Source organism: Podarcis muralis, chromosome 2 (genome assembly GCF_964188315.1).
Source record: "Podarcis muralis chromosome 2, rPodMur119.hap1.1, whole genome shotgun sequence".
NCBI lineage: Eukaryota > Metazoa > Chordata > Lepidosauria > Squamata > Lacertidae > Podarcis > Podarcis muralis.
This window is the reverse complement of record NC_135656.1, coordinates 2,836,010-2,852,925: the sequence shown is the minus strand read 5'-3', so window position 1 is coordinate 2,852,925 and position 16,916 is coordinate 2,836,010. Positions and strand designations below refer to the sequence as shown.

The window sequence follows — 16,916 nt, the reverse complement described above, 5'->3', positions numbered from 1 at the left end:
CCCTTGTTCCGAATACACATCTGGGCTCAAATCTGCACTCCTCCAGGAAACTTACTGATTGACCTTGAGCAGCCCAGCCCTACCTTACAGGATTGTTGTGAGGATAAACTTAGGAGGGAGAAACTAAGCATACAGCCCTGAACTCCTTGGAGGAAGAGCGTGATAACAGTACTTTAAATAAAAGAAAAAAATCAGGCTTGCCCATAAAAATCGCCCTCCACATGCAATGATGAAGATGATAAGACACATACTAGGAAGCCCCATTGAGAACAGTAGTGCTTACTTGCAAGGAAACATGCAGACCTTTGCTCTGCATGTTATTCCCAATTTATAAACTAGTGAATGGAAAATGAGTGACTTCTCCAAGACAACCCAGGAAAACCATGATAAATGGATTAGTAAAGGTAAAGGTACCCCTGCCCGTACAGGCCAGTCTTGACAGACTCTAGGGTTGTGCGCCCATCTCACTCTATAGGCCGGGGGCCAGCGCTGTCCGGAGACACTTCCGGGTCACGTGGCCAGCGTGACATCGCTGCTCTGGCGAGCCAGAGCCACACACGGAAACGCCGTTTACCTTCCCGCTAGTAAGCGGTCCCTATTTATCTACTTGCACCCGGGAGTGCTTTCGAACTGCTAGGTTGGCAGGCGCTGGGACCGAACAATGGGAGCGCACCCCGCCGCGGGGATTCGAACCGCCGACCTTTCGATCGGCAAGCCCTAGGCACTGAGGCTTTTACCCACAGCGCCACCCGCGTCCCGATAAATGGATTAGCTAGGATTTAATTTTAGGCATTCCAGATCGATGCCTCCAAACCGGGCCACTTCCGACTGCTATCCCAGGAGAAGGAACTGTTTGCAAGCAGCATTGGATTAAATAGTTTTGCCAAGGAGATCTTGAGAGCATCCACAGGGTAGCCTTTCACCTTCCTAGCTGACCAAAATATTTGGAACCCATCAAGCTTCCTGGTTTTGCCTTTCAAAATAGGCTCCACCTCTGGGACCTCCGTTGTCTTGAGATGCCCAGGGGCGGCTTAAGCTGTTGTTTTCTAATGACATTTTATCAGGAGTAGTTACTTTCCTAATGATGTTGTTTTGTTCTTGCGCAAGATTTCCGGGTTGGATTCCTTTGTGCAAATCTTGGGAAGGTCCTGGCCAGATTCTCTCCCCACCCCCACCCCAATCCTTGACTGCCTGGCTTTGTTTCTGTTTACTTGGCTTAAATCCTCTGCAGCCTCGCCAGCAGAATCTGGTGTCTATTGCATCTCCAGGCAAGGCTAACTTTTCCCGCATGTGCTCTGACGTTTTGGGCTGGGACTTGGAGTCCTTGGGTGTGTGTTGCATGCAGCTGTGTGTGTCATGTGGTATGGCATGCTTTAAACTTGAACATTCCCCTGGTCCTGGCCCTTTTTTGAGTAAAGATGTGCAGCAAACAGACATTTCCAAACAAACATTTATACATTGCTTTTCTAATACAGGCATCTCTCAAAGCAGTTAACAACAAAATGTTTTTTTTAAAAGTTACTGTCAGAACAGAGGATATTAGGGGTGGGAATGAGAAAGTATGAAGAATTTATCAGCTTTGCTGAAAATTTCAGGAGCAAATGTCCCAGGAACAACTACTGTGACAAGTCATCCATGGAGATTGTGGTTTCCTGCTCTTAATCATCTTCTGGCTCCTCTTTAATTGCATTGCAGACTTGTACTGTAGATTAAAGAATGTGCAATCGTGTTATCAGGCCAGCTTGCGCTGGGGAAGGAGCATCTAATTTTTTATCTTACACAAGACTTTTCATCAGGCAGAATAAAAAAGAAACCTCCATGCCTAGCTCCTCAAGCCCTCCTCTTCAGCCCCATTCTGCCTGATGACGACAGGCTGAATCCAGGAATTCCCATCATCCCTTACCATTGGTCATGCTACCTGGGGTGTGAAGGGACATGGAGTCCAACAACATCTGCAGGGCTACCGTTCTTGCAAACTTTCTCTGCAACAGAAGCGAGTGTGACAAAAGAGATGATGATAATAATACGTGTCATCCACATCGTATCATGTTCCAGGATAAGCTGAGTGTGATTTTTGCATTTGCCCATGGCTAGCATAACATGCAGAACACGCACACACACACACACACACACACACACAGAAATATATATATACTGAGGATATTTGCAAATAATCAAGTCAACATGCTGGCATGGTCATTTCAGCCAATGAAAATGAGCACAGTGGTGCAGGATAATCTCTTTGAAAAACAACCAGAAAGCCAGATTAAAATCAAAGACTTTGGCCTTTTGATTTAAAATCTGCATGACTTCAGCCCATTAGCCCCATTTGGGTTTGAATTTTGCTTCCCAATGCCAAGAGTGGCTGGGGAAGCCCAGCCAGATGGGCGGGGTATAAATAAAAAAATATTATTATTTTAAATTCAAGAAAAGTGCCAGGTTTTAAATTATTTTAAATAAAAAAATATTATTATTTTAAATTCAAGAAAAGTGCCAGGTTGACAAAGGTTGGTTCATACTTATACTGCACCAGTTGGGAAAACAACTTGCAGGCAGGAGGCACAATAATATAACATAATATTGGGGTGAAGAATTAAGGGCCCCTTTTGTATGTTCTCTGCAGTATTGGGAGTGGGACCTTTGCACATTTCCTTTCCCAGCCAAAGTTCACTAACAGCTTTTGCCGGGTTTTAAAGTTGCCAGTGGGGCTGTTCTTCAAACACAATCAGTGATCTTGGGAGAACATTTTTAGTGCTGCAATCATTCTGCTCCAAGATATATTTATAAACTCAGATGGTTTTGTTTTTTTAAGTCTAAAGATATCCTGTTTATAAGGGATAGGTAATTGTTTGCATATAAATCTTCTATATTTGGCGTTTAGTAAATACAGAACTATTTAATTGGTTTTAACTGCTCAGTTTGGCTGCAGGAGCTTTGATGTCGCTCATCCTTCAACTTGCAGAGGTGGGGAATCTGAAGATGGCAGCGTGGCTGATCTTGTTTTTTTCTCCTTTGATCCTTACCAAGGCATTTTGCAAACCAAAAATGAAAATTATTTAGCATGTTTATCCCGCCTTACTTCCAAAGAGGTCAGATAAGTTTGTTAGGCTAGCAACAAACTTCATTCCTACTCTGGATGCCATAGGTGTCTTGATGCCACCTAAAGACCTTGGCATTTCAGGAGGCTGATGGGCTAACCCAGCTGCCACTCACCTTGGTGCCTTCCAGATGTTCTGGCTACAAATCCTATCAGTCCTGGCTTATGGGAGTTGTAGCCAAAACTTCTGGAAGGCACTTGGTTGATGAAGGCTAGCCTAACTACAGATGTGCTATCTGCAGGTTGGCAGGGTGGCATAGGCAGGGCAGTGTTGCAATCCTGGCTTCCCAATGCCAAGGGTAGCTTCTGTTTGCCAGTAGGGGGAGAGGCAAGGCGTGGGAGCTCAGCATGTTGTCTGTGCCGGGGCAGAGCTAATCCAACACTCCTGCTGCTACTATTTTGAGGCTGGCTGCAATTATGCCCTGACAATTGTACATTGGCAAGGGCATGGTTTTCACTTGCCATGGGGTGCAATGCAACTAGGAGGGCAATGCATAGCTTCTTTCCTGAGACCTGCGAAACATGGAGCCAGGTCTACCTGTTGAATACAGGCTGCAGCAGCATGCCAGCCCTCAGTCCAATCAAAGGGCACCACCCGACTGCCAGTATTTTGCAGGAGATTCAAGTGCATACTGGGAAATGTAGGTTTCCTCAATTAAAGCGGATTAAAGCACATTCATCCTAGTGCAACAAATCCACTTTTTAAAAACCCAAGAACATTTGTTTACCAAGTTTTTGCCATAGGCACTGCATCCAGATGTCTGCCACAGCCATCTTCCTGTTGCTCCCAGCGACGCTCCAGATTGGAGCGTCGCTAACACATGGAAGGATTTCTCTTGTCCTCCGGCTTCATAGAAGCCAGCAAAATACACAGTTTAATCCAATGTAAGACTTGAGGGGAGAGTTTTGCTTAGGAGGAACAAGACTCTGGATTGTTGTTGTCTTTGGTCTGGTGGCACACAGCATCCATGCTGTGCAAGTCCTGCATTCAGTGTCTCATCACTGTTAATGGCCTGCCAACCCATGAGTAGAATTGGCAGCTATGGAAGTGGAGTCAGGAAAGAGCAGTTTGTGTGTGAGAGGGAGGACTGCATTTTTTGGAAAAGAGAGTGCAATTTTCCATCCCCCAGAGGAGAAGATTTATTTGCTGCTTCCCTATTGGCCCAGGCTGCTTCCTCCAGCACCTGGATTTGCTATGGTTGTTCAGCGGGAGGTGGTGAAGATGTGTTCCAAAGAGATGCATTCTTCCACCCTCCTGGTTCCTGAGATTTTTTGTGTTAATAAAGAACCCCCCTCCCTGTCTGTGTGTGTGTGTGTGTGTGTGTGTGTGTGTGTGTGTGTGTGGTGTCTGAGGTTCCTGCTTCTCCATCCCCTCCAACACCCAGGAAGAACAGCCTTCAGCTAAAGGGGCGCAGAGAACTGGATGCGGCAAAAGGCAAACAGGCTGCCAGCTCATCATCTGGTTTGCACTTCCCAGGCACAACAAGGAGCATAAATCCAGCCTGTCATGCCCCTGGCTGGAAACAGTGGCTTTCCTTGGCCTCGTAAAGAGCCAGCAGATGTAGCAAGCGTGCTTGGAGAGCCAGCGGGTGCCCACCCAGCGGACTAGAAAACATCTCTTCAGACAATGTTCCCATTTTAAAAAGAGGCGCTGAGTGCTCTGCAACACCACCTAGGAATGTGCAGAAAGTGGTAAGGGAAGCAAGAAGTATGGGGAGTGGGGGGTGTTCGCCTCCTTTCTCTTGCTTAATAAGTCATGCTGGCTGGTGCCTTCAGGGCAGGAAGATGGGAGGCCCCGGCTGGGTGGAGCCAGAGCCAAGGACAGGCAGAGGTAGAGCCTTTGACAAACAGAGCTGACGGAAGCCTGTTTTGTCCCCATCTTCTTCCCTGCTCAGTTCTAGGAGGCAGCACAGAGACCAAGGAGGAGGAAACTGGCAGCAGGTGCCACTCGCTGGAATGGCTGTAAGTAGGCAGGCAGGCAGGCAGACATGTGGAATACTCACCACAAAAAGAATATTGCAGAGTTGGAAAAGGTTCAGAACAGGGCAAGCAAAAGGATCAAAGGGGTGGAACAATTCCCTTACGAGGAAAAGCTGCAGCATTTAGGATTCTTCAGTTCCGAGATAGGCAATGAAGAGGTGACCGCACAGAAGTTTATAAAATTTTGCATGGCAAGGAGAAAGCAGATGGAGAAAGGTGTTTTCTCCTAATGCTCAAACTTGTGGACATCCCAATGAAGCTGAATGCTGGAAGATTCAGGATAGATAACATAAAGTACTTCTTCACAGATCCCATAATTAATCTATGGAACTCGCTCCCCCACGTGGCAGTGAGGGCCACCCACTTGGATGGCTTTAGAAGAGGACTGGACCAATTCAGGAAGGCTGTGCTCTACCCATGTTGGAGGCAATGTGCCTCTGAGTCCCAGAATGCTGCTGCACTCGGGTCCTGCGTGCAGGCTTCCCACTTGGAGAACAGGATGCAGGACCAGGTGGGCTACTGGCCTGACCTGGCAGGCCTCCTATGATGTTATGCTCAGTAAGTATGGGGAACTTCAAATTTGCCTTAATGGACCAGTTCTCAATGTTAATAATCAGGAGCATTTATTGGGGGGCTTGAGCATTCTGGGGCTCAGTCTTTGACTGCCAGGGTTCAAAATCTCAGAATAATATTGCATGCAAGAATAGAGGAAAGGACCTCTGAGCATGTGCAGAGTGCATCTCTTTCACTTCAGGGAAGCAACTGAGCATTAGGGAGTGGAGGGGAAATTGCCCAAATCAGACTGCTTCTTCCATACAGGCAAGTGCTGCAGGAGTGGGCTGGGTCCTGAACTCGTGGTCCACTGCAGTTCCATTTTATGGAGGAGGGCAATCTGAGGAGCCAGAAATAGAGACCATAGCAGTGCTGGGGCTCCTATCAAGTCCTCACATGTTACTGGACTACAGCTCCCATCATCCCTGACCACCTGTCACTCTGGCTGGAACTGACGGGAGTTGGAGGACCACAGTTTCCCCATCTGCAGCCAGGAGAACCTAAGGAGGATTTTTATTCCTTCTAGTACACAGGGATAATTTGGCATAGCCACAAGGGGAGTGGAGGGGGAGAATGATGCCTACGTATTCCACCCACTCCAAACATGCAGTTCCTTTAGCCCAGGGATCGGCAAACTACGGCCCGAGGAGCAAATGCAGCCCCCCTGACTCGTAAGTCCGGCCCGCAGACCCTGCCTCCCACTTGGTCAGTCCCATGCGCTGCGGACGCCTCGCTGCGCGGGGACCGACTTCTGCGACGCTGGCATGGCTTCTGGGTGGGCGGCGAAGCTGGTGTGGCTTCAGAAAGCTCCTGCAGCCAATCCGAAGCTGCGACGTTTGGATTTGCGCGCAGGGGAGGTGACGCGCAGAGCAGAGCAGGGGTGGCGCTGCCGCCCCCAGCACCTGAGCTGGGTTTTCCCCATGGCAATGGTGTGTGCTTGGCAGGGGCCCCTGGCTTCCCCTGGGCCTCCACCTCCACCTCCTCTGCCATTGCTGCTTCTCCTGCTGCTGCTTCTCCTCCTCCCTGATGCCGCTGTGCCGGCCGTGGCTGGGATATGAGGAAGAAAGAGGTGCCGCCACCATTGCAGGCAACCGGGCTTGGGCCTCAGGCGGGGGGCTGCTCTCCGTCTCTCTGTGGCGAAGCGGAGCGTGCAAAGTGGCAGGGATGAACATTGCAAGAAGGTTTGTGTGGCACTTGCATGGAGCCGGCGATTACGCACACACACAGAGACCTTGCCACAATATTGTTGTGACCATTGCATGGTGCGCACTTAGCCAGGAGTTGTTGTGCTCTGGTGGGATGTGATGTCAACTTAACTTTTACGCAGAGGGCAGGCTCACTGGAATGAATGGACCTGGGTTACGCATGGCCACTCATGTCAATGGATCTACTCTTGAGTAAAAAATAGGGGTGCGACTTCCACGTAAATACATATTTTTAAAAAACTATAGTCCGGCCCCCGACTATGTTTGAGGGACAATGAACTGGCCCCCGTTTAAAAAGTTTGAGGACCCCTGCTTTAGCCTCTCTTTCTCTCTCTCCTGCCCCCCCTCCCCCGCTTCCCTTTGCACATTTTTCTCTGGCTTGTGCATGCACAACATGGAGCAGGCAGCATTAGTTATAATTTTGAATGGGTGACAGGCATGAACACAGTAGCACTCAAAGGTTTGACTGGTAGGTGAGCATTAGAGGATGAAGTTCAGGATCCCGCAATCATGGGACCTGCAAGCATTAACGGGGGTGGGGCACATAAAAATGGGAGCCGCGGTATTTGGAATGGTGTGCTCCCTTCTCTCCAAAGAAATAAGCAGAGGTACTCTTGCATATCCCATCAGGCCCTGCAGTATTTTGGCACCAGAGAGAGAGAGAGGGGGGGGCATCCTCTGTAGCTGCCTTGGAACTCCATCCTGAGACTTGCCTGCCATGCTCTCCGGCTTCAACGTGGCCCAAAAATAGATATACAGAAGTAGGTACACAGTTGAATCAATGAAATTCATCACGACAGATTATATAGGTGCACAACAAAGTGGCAGTTGGAAAGAATAGCAAAGTCAGATGAAAGGATTATTTTTCTTTACTGATATTGTGAATGACGATAGCGAACTTGAGTCAAGAACAAAGAAAGTGGATTCTAAAGCAGTGCACCTACTTTTGGGCCACCCTGTAGTTTTAGGTGAGAATCTGGGGTGGCCAAACAAACCATGGTTAAGGAAAAGTGCTGGGTCCACCCACCATGGGAAACCATAGGTAAAACAAACCAAGTTTCGTAAGCAAACAACAAACAACGGTGATAATTTGATGGCAGTAAATAAAGCTTAGTTAAGCTGCTGAGGTCACACATAATGCTAAACCTGTGAGACCCAGGTTAATGTTGTGTTGTTGTTTAAGAAAAATAAGCCACCTTTCACTTTTAAAATTAAACTAGGATATAAAATGTCAACTAAATTCATGTTTATGCAGCCCCTGCTTATGGTGGACTGCAAAAATCTCCCAGCTATTCCACTCTAGTGGGGAAAAACCCCCAGTCCTGCTCACTTCATGACCACTCAGTCCTAGTCAGACATTCCCACCTAAACACATCAGTATTTCCTCCCTCAGCAAATCAGGTTTGGGGCTGGAAGTGGTTAGTGGAGTCACTGCTTGACTCTGGTTTGAACAAACCACAGTGGCCGCAATCTCCCTGCAGAGAGGCTACCTTGGCCCACATTGCCCTGTCTCAGCCACTTTCAAAAGCTCCTGGGTCCACTTCCCTCTGCTGTCTCCTCCCTATTAATTGGCTGCAGTGCTGATCTGTTCTTACTGTCAAGTAATTCAGCGAAAATCTCACTTCCTGTTACTCACACCAGTTGAAACAGTCATGTTCCCCCCGCCCAAATCCCGGAAACTACTTTGTTAAGGAGACCCCTATTCCCCTCACACAGCTACAATTCTCTGAGTTCCTTGGGAGGGGGATTTTGGCAGTTGTAGCTCTGTGAGGGGAATGGGGCTCCAAACAACTCTCAGCACCCTTAACAAACGACACTTTCCAGGATTCTGTGGGAGAAGCCATGGCTATTTAAAGTGGTTTAAATGTATAGTGAAGTCCCAACGGGAGCAGTGACTTGGAAACTAAATTCTACCAGTTCATCCTAAAATTTGCATTAACCTTTTCTGCTGCCTCTTCACACTGCTGACTCATGCTCAGCTTGTGGATCAACAATCCCAATATCATATTCACATCTATTGCTTCATTGTTATACTAAAGGTAAAGGTCGCGGATGACTCTGGGGTTGCGGTGCTCATCTCGCTCTGTAGGCCGAGGGAGCCGGCGTTTGTCCGCAGAAAGTCATGTAGCCAGAGCAGCGCACGGAAACGCCGTTTACCTTCCCGCCGGAGCGGTACCTATTTATGTACTTGCACTTTGACGTGCTTTCAAACTGCTAGGTTGGCAGGAGCTGGGACCGAACAACGGGAGCGCACCCCGCCGCAGGGATTCGAACCGCCGACCTTCCAATTGGCAAGCCCAAGGCTCAGTGGTTTAGACCACAGTGCCACCCGCGTCCCTAATGTTATACGACTAATATTTAATTTTCCACCCTGCTCCAAAATGTGTAAAGTTGCTTTTGTTTCCTGTCACATTTCATTTTGCCAAGTTTCAGCATCATGCTAGTTTTGTCTTCTGAGGTATCCTTTACCCATTTGTAAGGAATCTCTCTACCCATGTAAGTCATTGAGATAAATGTTGAAGAGGGTCAGGGTTGAGGACAGAGGCCTATGCTGGTCTGGACACGGAAATGCGATGCATGTGGGTCACTGCGCACCAGAGGACACAATCTTGGATCTGAGAGCCAACACCAAGTAGTTCACATGTTGCCCAATTATATAACGGAATCTTGCCAATGTGTCCTCAGGGACTTGATGTGAATTAGTGGAAATGCCTGCACTTTCTGGTAGCACCTGATATCACATAACTGCTAGGATGGTAACTTGCAGATATGCTCTAAGGTCACCAGGAAGCTGCTGGAGCAGAGTCAGGCCTGGGACACCTGTGCAAACTGTGGACTATCTCTGGGGATTTAAAGTTACGTTTCATGCCAGCCCTTGTTCTGTGCTTTCTGGACCCCAACATAATTACATATTTCACATCCCCAGCCAAGTGAGACAGCCTGGGCACAAAACTGGAGCCAAAGCTGGGTTTTTCCTGAGCCTGACCTCTCCCTGTGTTCATGGACGGTGCTGTTTTTGCTACGTATTAAGAATCCACATTCAGAAAATGAGTTTGCTATTTGTATACACAGTTCAGGGTTCCTGTCCTAATTTTGGATTGCTCTCTCAGCTCACGCAGAGCAGAAGCAGCGCAGTGAAACCCATTTGATTCTGAACAGCCAGGGTGTTTTGAAATCATAGATGCCTTCTTAAGCAGAGGGCAAAGAAGCAGCCGCAGTCCACGGTCTTGGAGTTAGTCAGTTCCCCAGCCGATGAGCTGCTTGGCTCTGAAAAGGAAGAGCTTGGGATCTTCCCACAGGTCCAAGCCAGACGCTTTTCTGTGGGTAGCTAGAACCACCTACACACTGAGCTGTCCAGTTAGTGAGGTCACTGTGGGAATTCTCTGTGGACATGCAGGAAAATGCTGTGTCATAGATCTACCACTGGCTGCGTGACACCCTCCCCCCCTCTCCAAATATATGCGCTGGCAAAGTTTGTATCCCTGATTCAGAAGGCAAACATTCTTGCCCTTTGCATGGAGCCACAATCCTGGCCTTAAGTCATCAGAGCTGAAATAGGCAGCTAGATTAAAGGCAGTGGTGGGGCTAAGGATGGGGAGGGGAGGGGAGCAAACCTCCTGCCGATGCTAAGAGGCAAAGTTTGTGCACCCTTTCCTTCTCTCTTTTCCCTCCAGACATTGCCAGTCTTTGCATCCTTTGGCATGGGACCCTTAACAACCAGGCTGCTCAGACCTCCACCCCTACCACCCCACCCCTTTCACTCGCTGTAGTATGAGTGGGGAACCTGGGGCCTTTTGGGACTCCAACTCCCATCATCCTGAGCCCAGACAGAGATGGTGGAGGTTGGAGTCCTATAGCATCCAAAAGGCCAGAAGTTCCTCACCCACTTTTTGAATAGTCCTGGCATGGCCAAGGAGCCTCTTCTCCCTCTTCCCGCCCCCAGGGCAAGTGCTGCCATGGAACCACCTCTGGTGGCACAGCCAGGGCCAGCCCAAGACATTTTACTGCCAGAGATGAAGGGCAATGCAGCGCCCGCCCACCCCCACCCCATGGGCAGAAGCAGACACTGCTGGCAGCTGATTCTTAGGATGCTTCCAGAGACACTTACACTTCTCGGGTGCGATTCAGTCATGTTTCAGAAAATTCAAGTGGCATAATTGACATGCATATGGTGCTCCTGCGTTAACAATCCCACAAAGCAAATTGATGGGGAAATGCATTGGCAAGTGAGAGAGAACAGTTGCATGACTGCCTAACCAACCTACAAATAAAGCAGAATGAATGCTCAATAAAGAGCAAACACTGGTCACACCCACACCATGTGACTAAAGCACTCCTACACCATTTTAACAGTCAAGGCTCCCCCCCGCCAACCAGGAACCTCAGTTTTGTTCAGGTTGCTGGGAAATGTAGTTCTCAGCACCCATCACTAACTACAGTTCACAGGATTCTTTGGGGGGAGCCATGACTGTTCAAGTGGTATCAGAATGCTTTAAACAGATGGTGTGGGTGCCCATCTCCTTGCAAACAAGTCAGGATGTTGTAAACTGCTCTGAGATCCTTGGATGAAGGTAATTTAAAAATTTAATAATTATTAATAATCAATCTACTGTTTATTTTGAAAGTTGTTTGTCTGTCTGTTCTCTAGGCTTTTGATACAACTTAAAGATATCGCAATAAAAGGGACGCGGGTGGCGCTGTGGGTAAAAGCCTCAGCGCCTAGGGCTTGCCAATCGAAAGGTCGCGGTTCGAATCCCCGCGGCGGGGTCCGCTCCCGTTGTTCGGTCCCAGCGCCTGCCAACCTAACAGTTCAAAAGCACCTCTGGGTGCAAGTAGATAAATAGGGACCGCTTACTAGCGGGAAGGTAAACGGCGTTTCCGTGTGCGGCTCTGGCTCGCCAGATGCAGCTTGTCACGCTGGCCACGTGACCCGGAAGTGTCTCCGGACAGCGCTGGCCCCCGGCTTCTTGAGTGAGATGGGCGCACAACCCTAGAGTCTGTCAAGACTGGCCCGTACGGGCAGGGGTACCTTTACCTTTTACCTTAAGATATCGCAATAGGGACGCGGGTGGCGCTGTGGGTAAAACCTCAGTGCCTAGGACCTGCCGACCACATGGTCGGCGGTTCGAATCCCCGTGGCGGGGTGAGCTCCCGTCTTTCGGTCCCAGCTCCTGCCCACCTAGCAGTTCAAAAGCACCCCAAGGTGCAAGTAGATGAATAGGTACCGCTTTATAGCGGGAAGGTAACTGTGTTTCCGTGCGCTGTGCTGGTGCTGGCTCGCCAGAGCAGCTTCGTCACGCTGGCCACGTGACCCGGAAGTGTCTCCGGACAGCGCTGGCTCCCGGCCTCTTAAGCGAGATGAGCACCCAACCCCAGAGTCAGACACGACTGGCCCATACAGGCAGGGGTACCTTTACCTTTACCTAAGATATCACAACCAAATTTTGCACAATGCTTCCCAAGATCCAGGAGCAGGTTAGGTCTGTATTCAGTTACAATTGAATGCTATTTTGAATCAATATGGCAGGCTGAACATTTTAAAATACACTGATTTGCTCAGGAAAGCAACTCTACTTCAGCCCTCCCTAGCAGTGTGATGGGATCCTCTACTGCTCCTGAGGGTTTGCAGCTCTCACAGCTCTGATTTCTAGCAGTGGGCATCAGCAGGCTCAAGAATATGCCTGGGGGGGGGAGGGGGGCTACCACTGCTGCCTTCCAGCACCTGCTGCCAAGCAGCATTGCCTCACTCTGCCTAATGCTAGAGCCGGCCTTGGCCACAGCCATTCATCTCCAGAACGTACCTTTCCACTGATGCTTTCCAGGATGCTGCTTTCAAATTCGTACAGTAATAAGAGTACCTCTGAGCATGAACAAAGTGCCAGTTACTCAGGAACCATAGCCCACCCACCTCTCCCTGACATATAGGAGCCCGTCCCTCCCACCCCCTCAACAAAGAGGGTTTTGCTTTTAAAAGCTGCCCTTGTGCTGTGGCAACTCTCCCCTGAGCTATTATGCACTGGCCTGGGGAAGGACCCTGTGAGAAAGCTTCAAAGACCCTGGCCTGCTGCAATGGATAGGCCAGCTCTAGGCAGGCGCTCCCCATAAACTCTTTCTCCTATGCAGGCCTGCACAGCCTTCCAACAATAGCGCTCTGGCCGCCTGCTCAAGAGTCCAGCACACAGGGTTACACTGCCACCTCTGGGCAGCCTTGGGTACTTGAGCCTTGAGTATTGGACTTTTGGCTTAGGCACAGCCTGCTGCAGCCTGGAACACTTTGTCCCTCCTCCCCAACGAAGCTTCCATGTAGCAGCACAGAAAGCATCTTGGCTGCGAGTCTTGGAAGACCTCCTCCCTGCCTTGCAGGCTTTCCCCCACCTGGCCTGGGAGAGCCAGGCCCCAAGGGACTTCAGCTACAGCAGCTGAGGCTGCTGAACACACTCTTGGGCTGGGGGATTGCTAAGGGGGGAGGGGGGTTGTTGGCGTGGGCACCATAATTTTTTTGTATCTTTTAGATCTTATTCTGATTTATGCGGAAATTACTCAGTTTGGTTGTGTACTTGTTGATGGTTTTTTTTACAACTACTTTCGTTATGTTGAAATTAAGTCTTTTCCATGTTGCAAGCCCCCTTAAGAATGGTTTTAACTATGGAAAGGTGGCATACAAATAAAATTATGTATGTACCTGGAGGGGAAGGAGAGGGCTGAAAGGAATGCCCTTGCCCCGCAGAAGAAAGGGAGTTGCTAGATGCAAGTCAGCTGCTGTTATGGTAGCTATTTGCTACAAGCCAGAGGGAGCAATGGCCATTTAAATAAGAAACGTTCTAGGAATATTCACAGAGAGCAGTTGAGCATTGAGTAAACGAATGCGGCCAAAACAGGCAGTAGAAAAGCAGTAGCCAGACGTCATTGTGGATGCAGGGGCACAGACCCCGTATGTGTGCAGGTTTTTATACAAATCTCCTTCATGGGAAACCAATGGCTGGCATGTTGTTGTTGTTGTTTAGTCGTTTAGTCGTGTCTGACTCTTCGTGACCCCATGGACCAGAGCACGCCTTCATGACTGGCATAATGCATCCCAAACTCTGGAAGAGCCAGTGTGGTGCAGTGGTTAGAGTGTGATCCAAGCGATCCAGGATCAAATCCCCTCCCAGCAACAAAATGCACAGACCTTGTGCCTGCCATTCTTTTCCATCCTAAACTGTTGCGCTGGATTGTTGTGGGAAGAAAATGGGGAAGGGACCACACAGGCTGCCTTGAGCCTTACGGAGGAAACGTGGGAGAAGCACATAATGAATAAAGCATGTGGAAATGTTAGCTCCAAAAATATAAATACCCACCCCATTCCCATGTACTAACAGTGAAATCAGCGCCAAAGTGTGGATCTCTGTATGTAGCCAAAACAGCAACATCCATGCACAAAAGAAAGGTACCACTAGGCTTGGAGGAACCCCCAGGTTTGCAGATTGTGGTTAAAAAACATCGGGGGGGGGGGGGGAGAGAACCCTACCAAGGGAAGGATCCCCACCATAACAGTCTAGTGAGGAATGAGTATGTTCAGCGGTCACTGAATGCCAACTGACTGAGGAGGTAGACAGAAAATGAAATGGAATGGAATATCCTTGGAAGGGCCTGGCTGGCCTCAAATGACCTCTATACAGTGGTGCCTCGCAAGACGAAATTAATTCGTTCCGCAAGTCTCTTCGTCTTGCGGTTTTTCGTCTTGCGATGCACGGTTTCCCATAGGAATGCATTGAAAATCAATTAATGCGTTCCTAGGGAAACCGCCTTCAGACCAGGTCCGGGGAGCAGCGTTCCGAAGCGGGGTGGCTGGGGCAGGTGTTCCCGCCCCCCGCCCGGCTTCGCAGCAGCGCTATGAAGCCCGGTGGCTGGGGCAAGTGTTCCCGCCCCCCCCCCCCCCCGCTTCAGAGCAGCGTTCCGAAGCGGGGTGGCTGGGGCAGGTGTTCCCGCCCCCCGCCCGCCTTCGCAGCAGCGCTACGAAGCCCGGCGGCTGGGGCAGGTGTTCCCGCCCCCCCACCCCGCTTCGGAGCAGCGTTCCGAAGCGGGGTGGCTGGGGCAGGTGTTCCCGCCCCCCGCCCGGCTTCGCAGCAGCGCTACGAAGCCCGGCGGCTGGGGCAGGTGTTCCCGCCCCCCCACCCCGCTTCGGAGCAGCGTTCCGAAGCGGGGTGGCTGGGGCAGGTGTTCCCGCCCCCCGCCCGGCTTCGCAGCAGCGCTACGAAGCCCAGTGGCTGGGGCAAGTGTTCCCGCCCCCCCCCGCTTCGGAGCAGCGTTCCGAAGCGGGGTGGCTGGGGCAGGTGTTCCCGCCCCCCGCCCGGCTTCGCAGCAGCGCTACGAAGCCCGGTGGCTGGGGCAAGTGTTCCCGCCCCCCCACCCCGCTTCGGAGCAGCGTTCCGAAGCGGGGTGGCTGGGGCAGGTGTTCCCGCCCCCCGCCCGGCTTCGCAGCAGCGCTATGAAGCCCGGTGGCTGGGGCAGGTGTTCCCGCCCCCCCACCCCGCTTCGGAGCAGCGTTCCGAAGCGGGGTGGCTGGGGCAGGTGTTCCCGCCCCCCGCCCGGCTTCGCAGCAGCGCTACGAAGCCCGGCGGCTGGGGCAGGTGTTCCCGCCCCCCCCACCCCGCTTCGGAGCACCGGGAGAAGCGATCTCCCCGCAGCCCCTTGCTTCAAAAGAGGTCTGGGGGCAGACCTCTTTTGAAGCAAGGGGCGGTGGGGAGAAGCGATCTCCCCGCCGCCCCTTGCTTCAAAAGAGAAGACCCGCTGTCCCCGGGGCAAGCTTCGTTTTGCGAAGCAAGCCCATAGGGAAATTCGTCTTGCGAGGCAACTCGCGGGGTACCACTGTATTAGATATAGCAATGTTGCTCCTCCTTTGTTGATCACCCATAGCTGAGTAAGACTGTCTTCCATGAATATCATGATGCGGATCTGCCAAACACGCCTTCCTCTCAGCTCCTTTTCCCTTTCGTACAATGTATTTAATATTATGTATGCATACTGCAGTTCTTAAGGGAAAATGGAGTGGAGGTGGCTGGGGAAACATTTATCCCACCGTGGCTCCCTAATGCCAACTGACCTCTGACTCACTGATGGCAGGAGCAGCAGAAATGCTCCCAGAAGGTCAGCTCAATTTCGTGGCCAAACACAAGATGTATCCGTCTGCCAAAGGCAGCAACGCATGAAAATGCTCCTTGCAATAGCACCAATTGTTCAAGGGTACTCCAGATGCAGCTCCCAGCACCCACAGTGATAGAAGAGCAGCATCAGCAGAGCAGAGACACCCCCCCCAATGCCAACTGATTATTCTTTGTTGAAATCAAAGCACAATTCTTAAATACTTTGGGGGAGGAGGGCAGTGCCACTACCAAGGAAAAGGCTCTTTGCAAAAACAGGGTGGAATTATTCTGCTGCTGAAGCCCTACTCACCCACCCCAGCCAGTCTTCTTTAGATCCCTGGGTGAAGGAAACAGGGAAGCAGGAAAGGGAATCAAAGACCAGGGGTTATAAACAGATCCAGAAAGGTAGGGTTGCCATATTTTGAAGAGCAAAAAAGAGGATTCTATGATGACTCTCATAGCGCAATTCAAAGTGTTGGTGCTGACCTTTAAAGCCCTAAATGGCCTCGGCCCAGTAGACCTGAAGGAGCGTCTCCACCACCATTGTTCAACCTGGACACTCAGGTCTTCCTCCAAGGGTCTTCTGTTGTTTCCCTCACTGTGAGAAGGGAAGTTACAGGGAACCAGGCAGAGGGCCTTCTTGGTAGTGGTGCTCTCCCTGTGGAATGGCCTCAGAATGGCATCAGATGTCAAGGAAATGAACAACTGTCTGACTTTTAGAAGACATCTGAAGGCAGCCCTGTTTAGGGAAGTTTTTAATGTTTGATGTTTTATTGTGTTTTTAATATTCTGTTGGGAGCTACCCATAGTGGCTAGGGAATACCAGCCAGACGGGTGAGGTATAAATAATATATTATTATTATTATTATTATTATTATTATTATTATTATTATTATTATTCCCCTACTATACGTAGGCTATAGAAGCTGTGATATATTACTGAGGGGGGCAGGAGAAGAG

General features: G+C 50.2%; 1 long non-coding RNA gene across 1 annotated transcript; it reads right to left on the bottom strand.

The window, feature by feature from the left end:
- Window positions 1-1,436: 1,436 nt before the first annotated feature.
- Window positions 1,437-1,982, bottom strand: LOC114592692 (uncharacterized). The gene is made up of 2 exons (XR_003705507.2): window positions 1,904-1,982; window positions 1,437-1,702 (listed from the first exon to the last, which is right to left on the bottom strand). It is a non-coding gene; the product is annotated as an uncharacterized LOC114592692 (long non-coding RNA).
- Window positions 1,983-16,916: the final 14,934 nt, after the last annotated feature.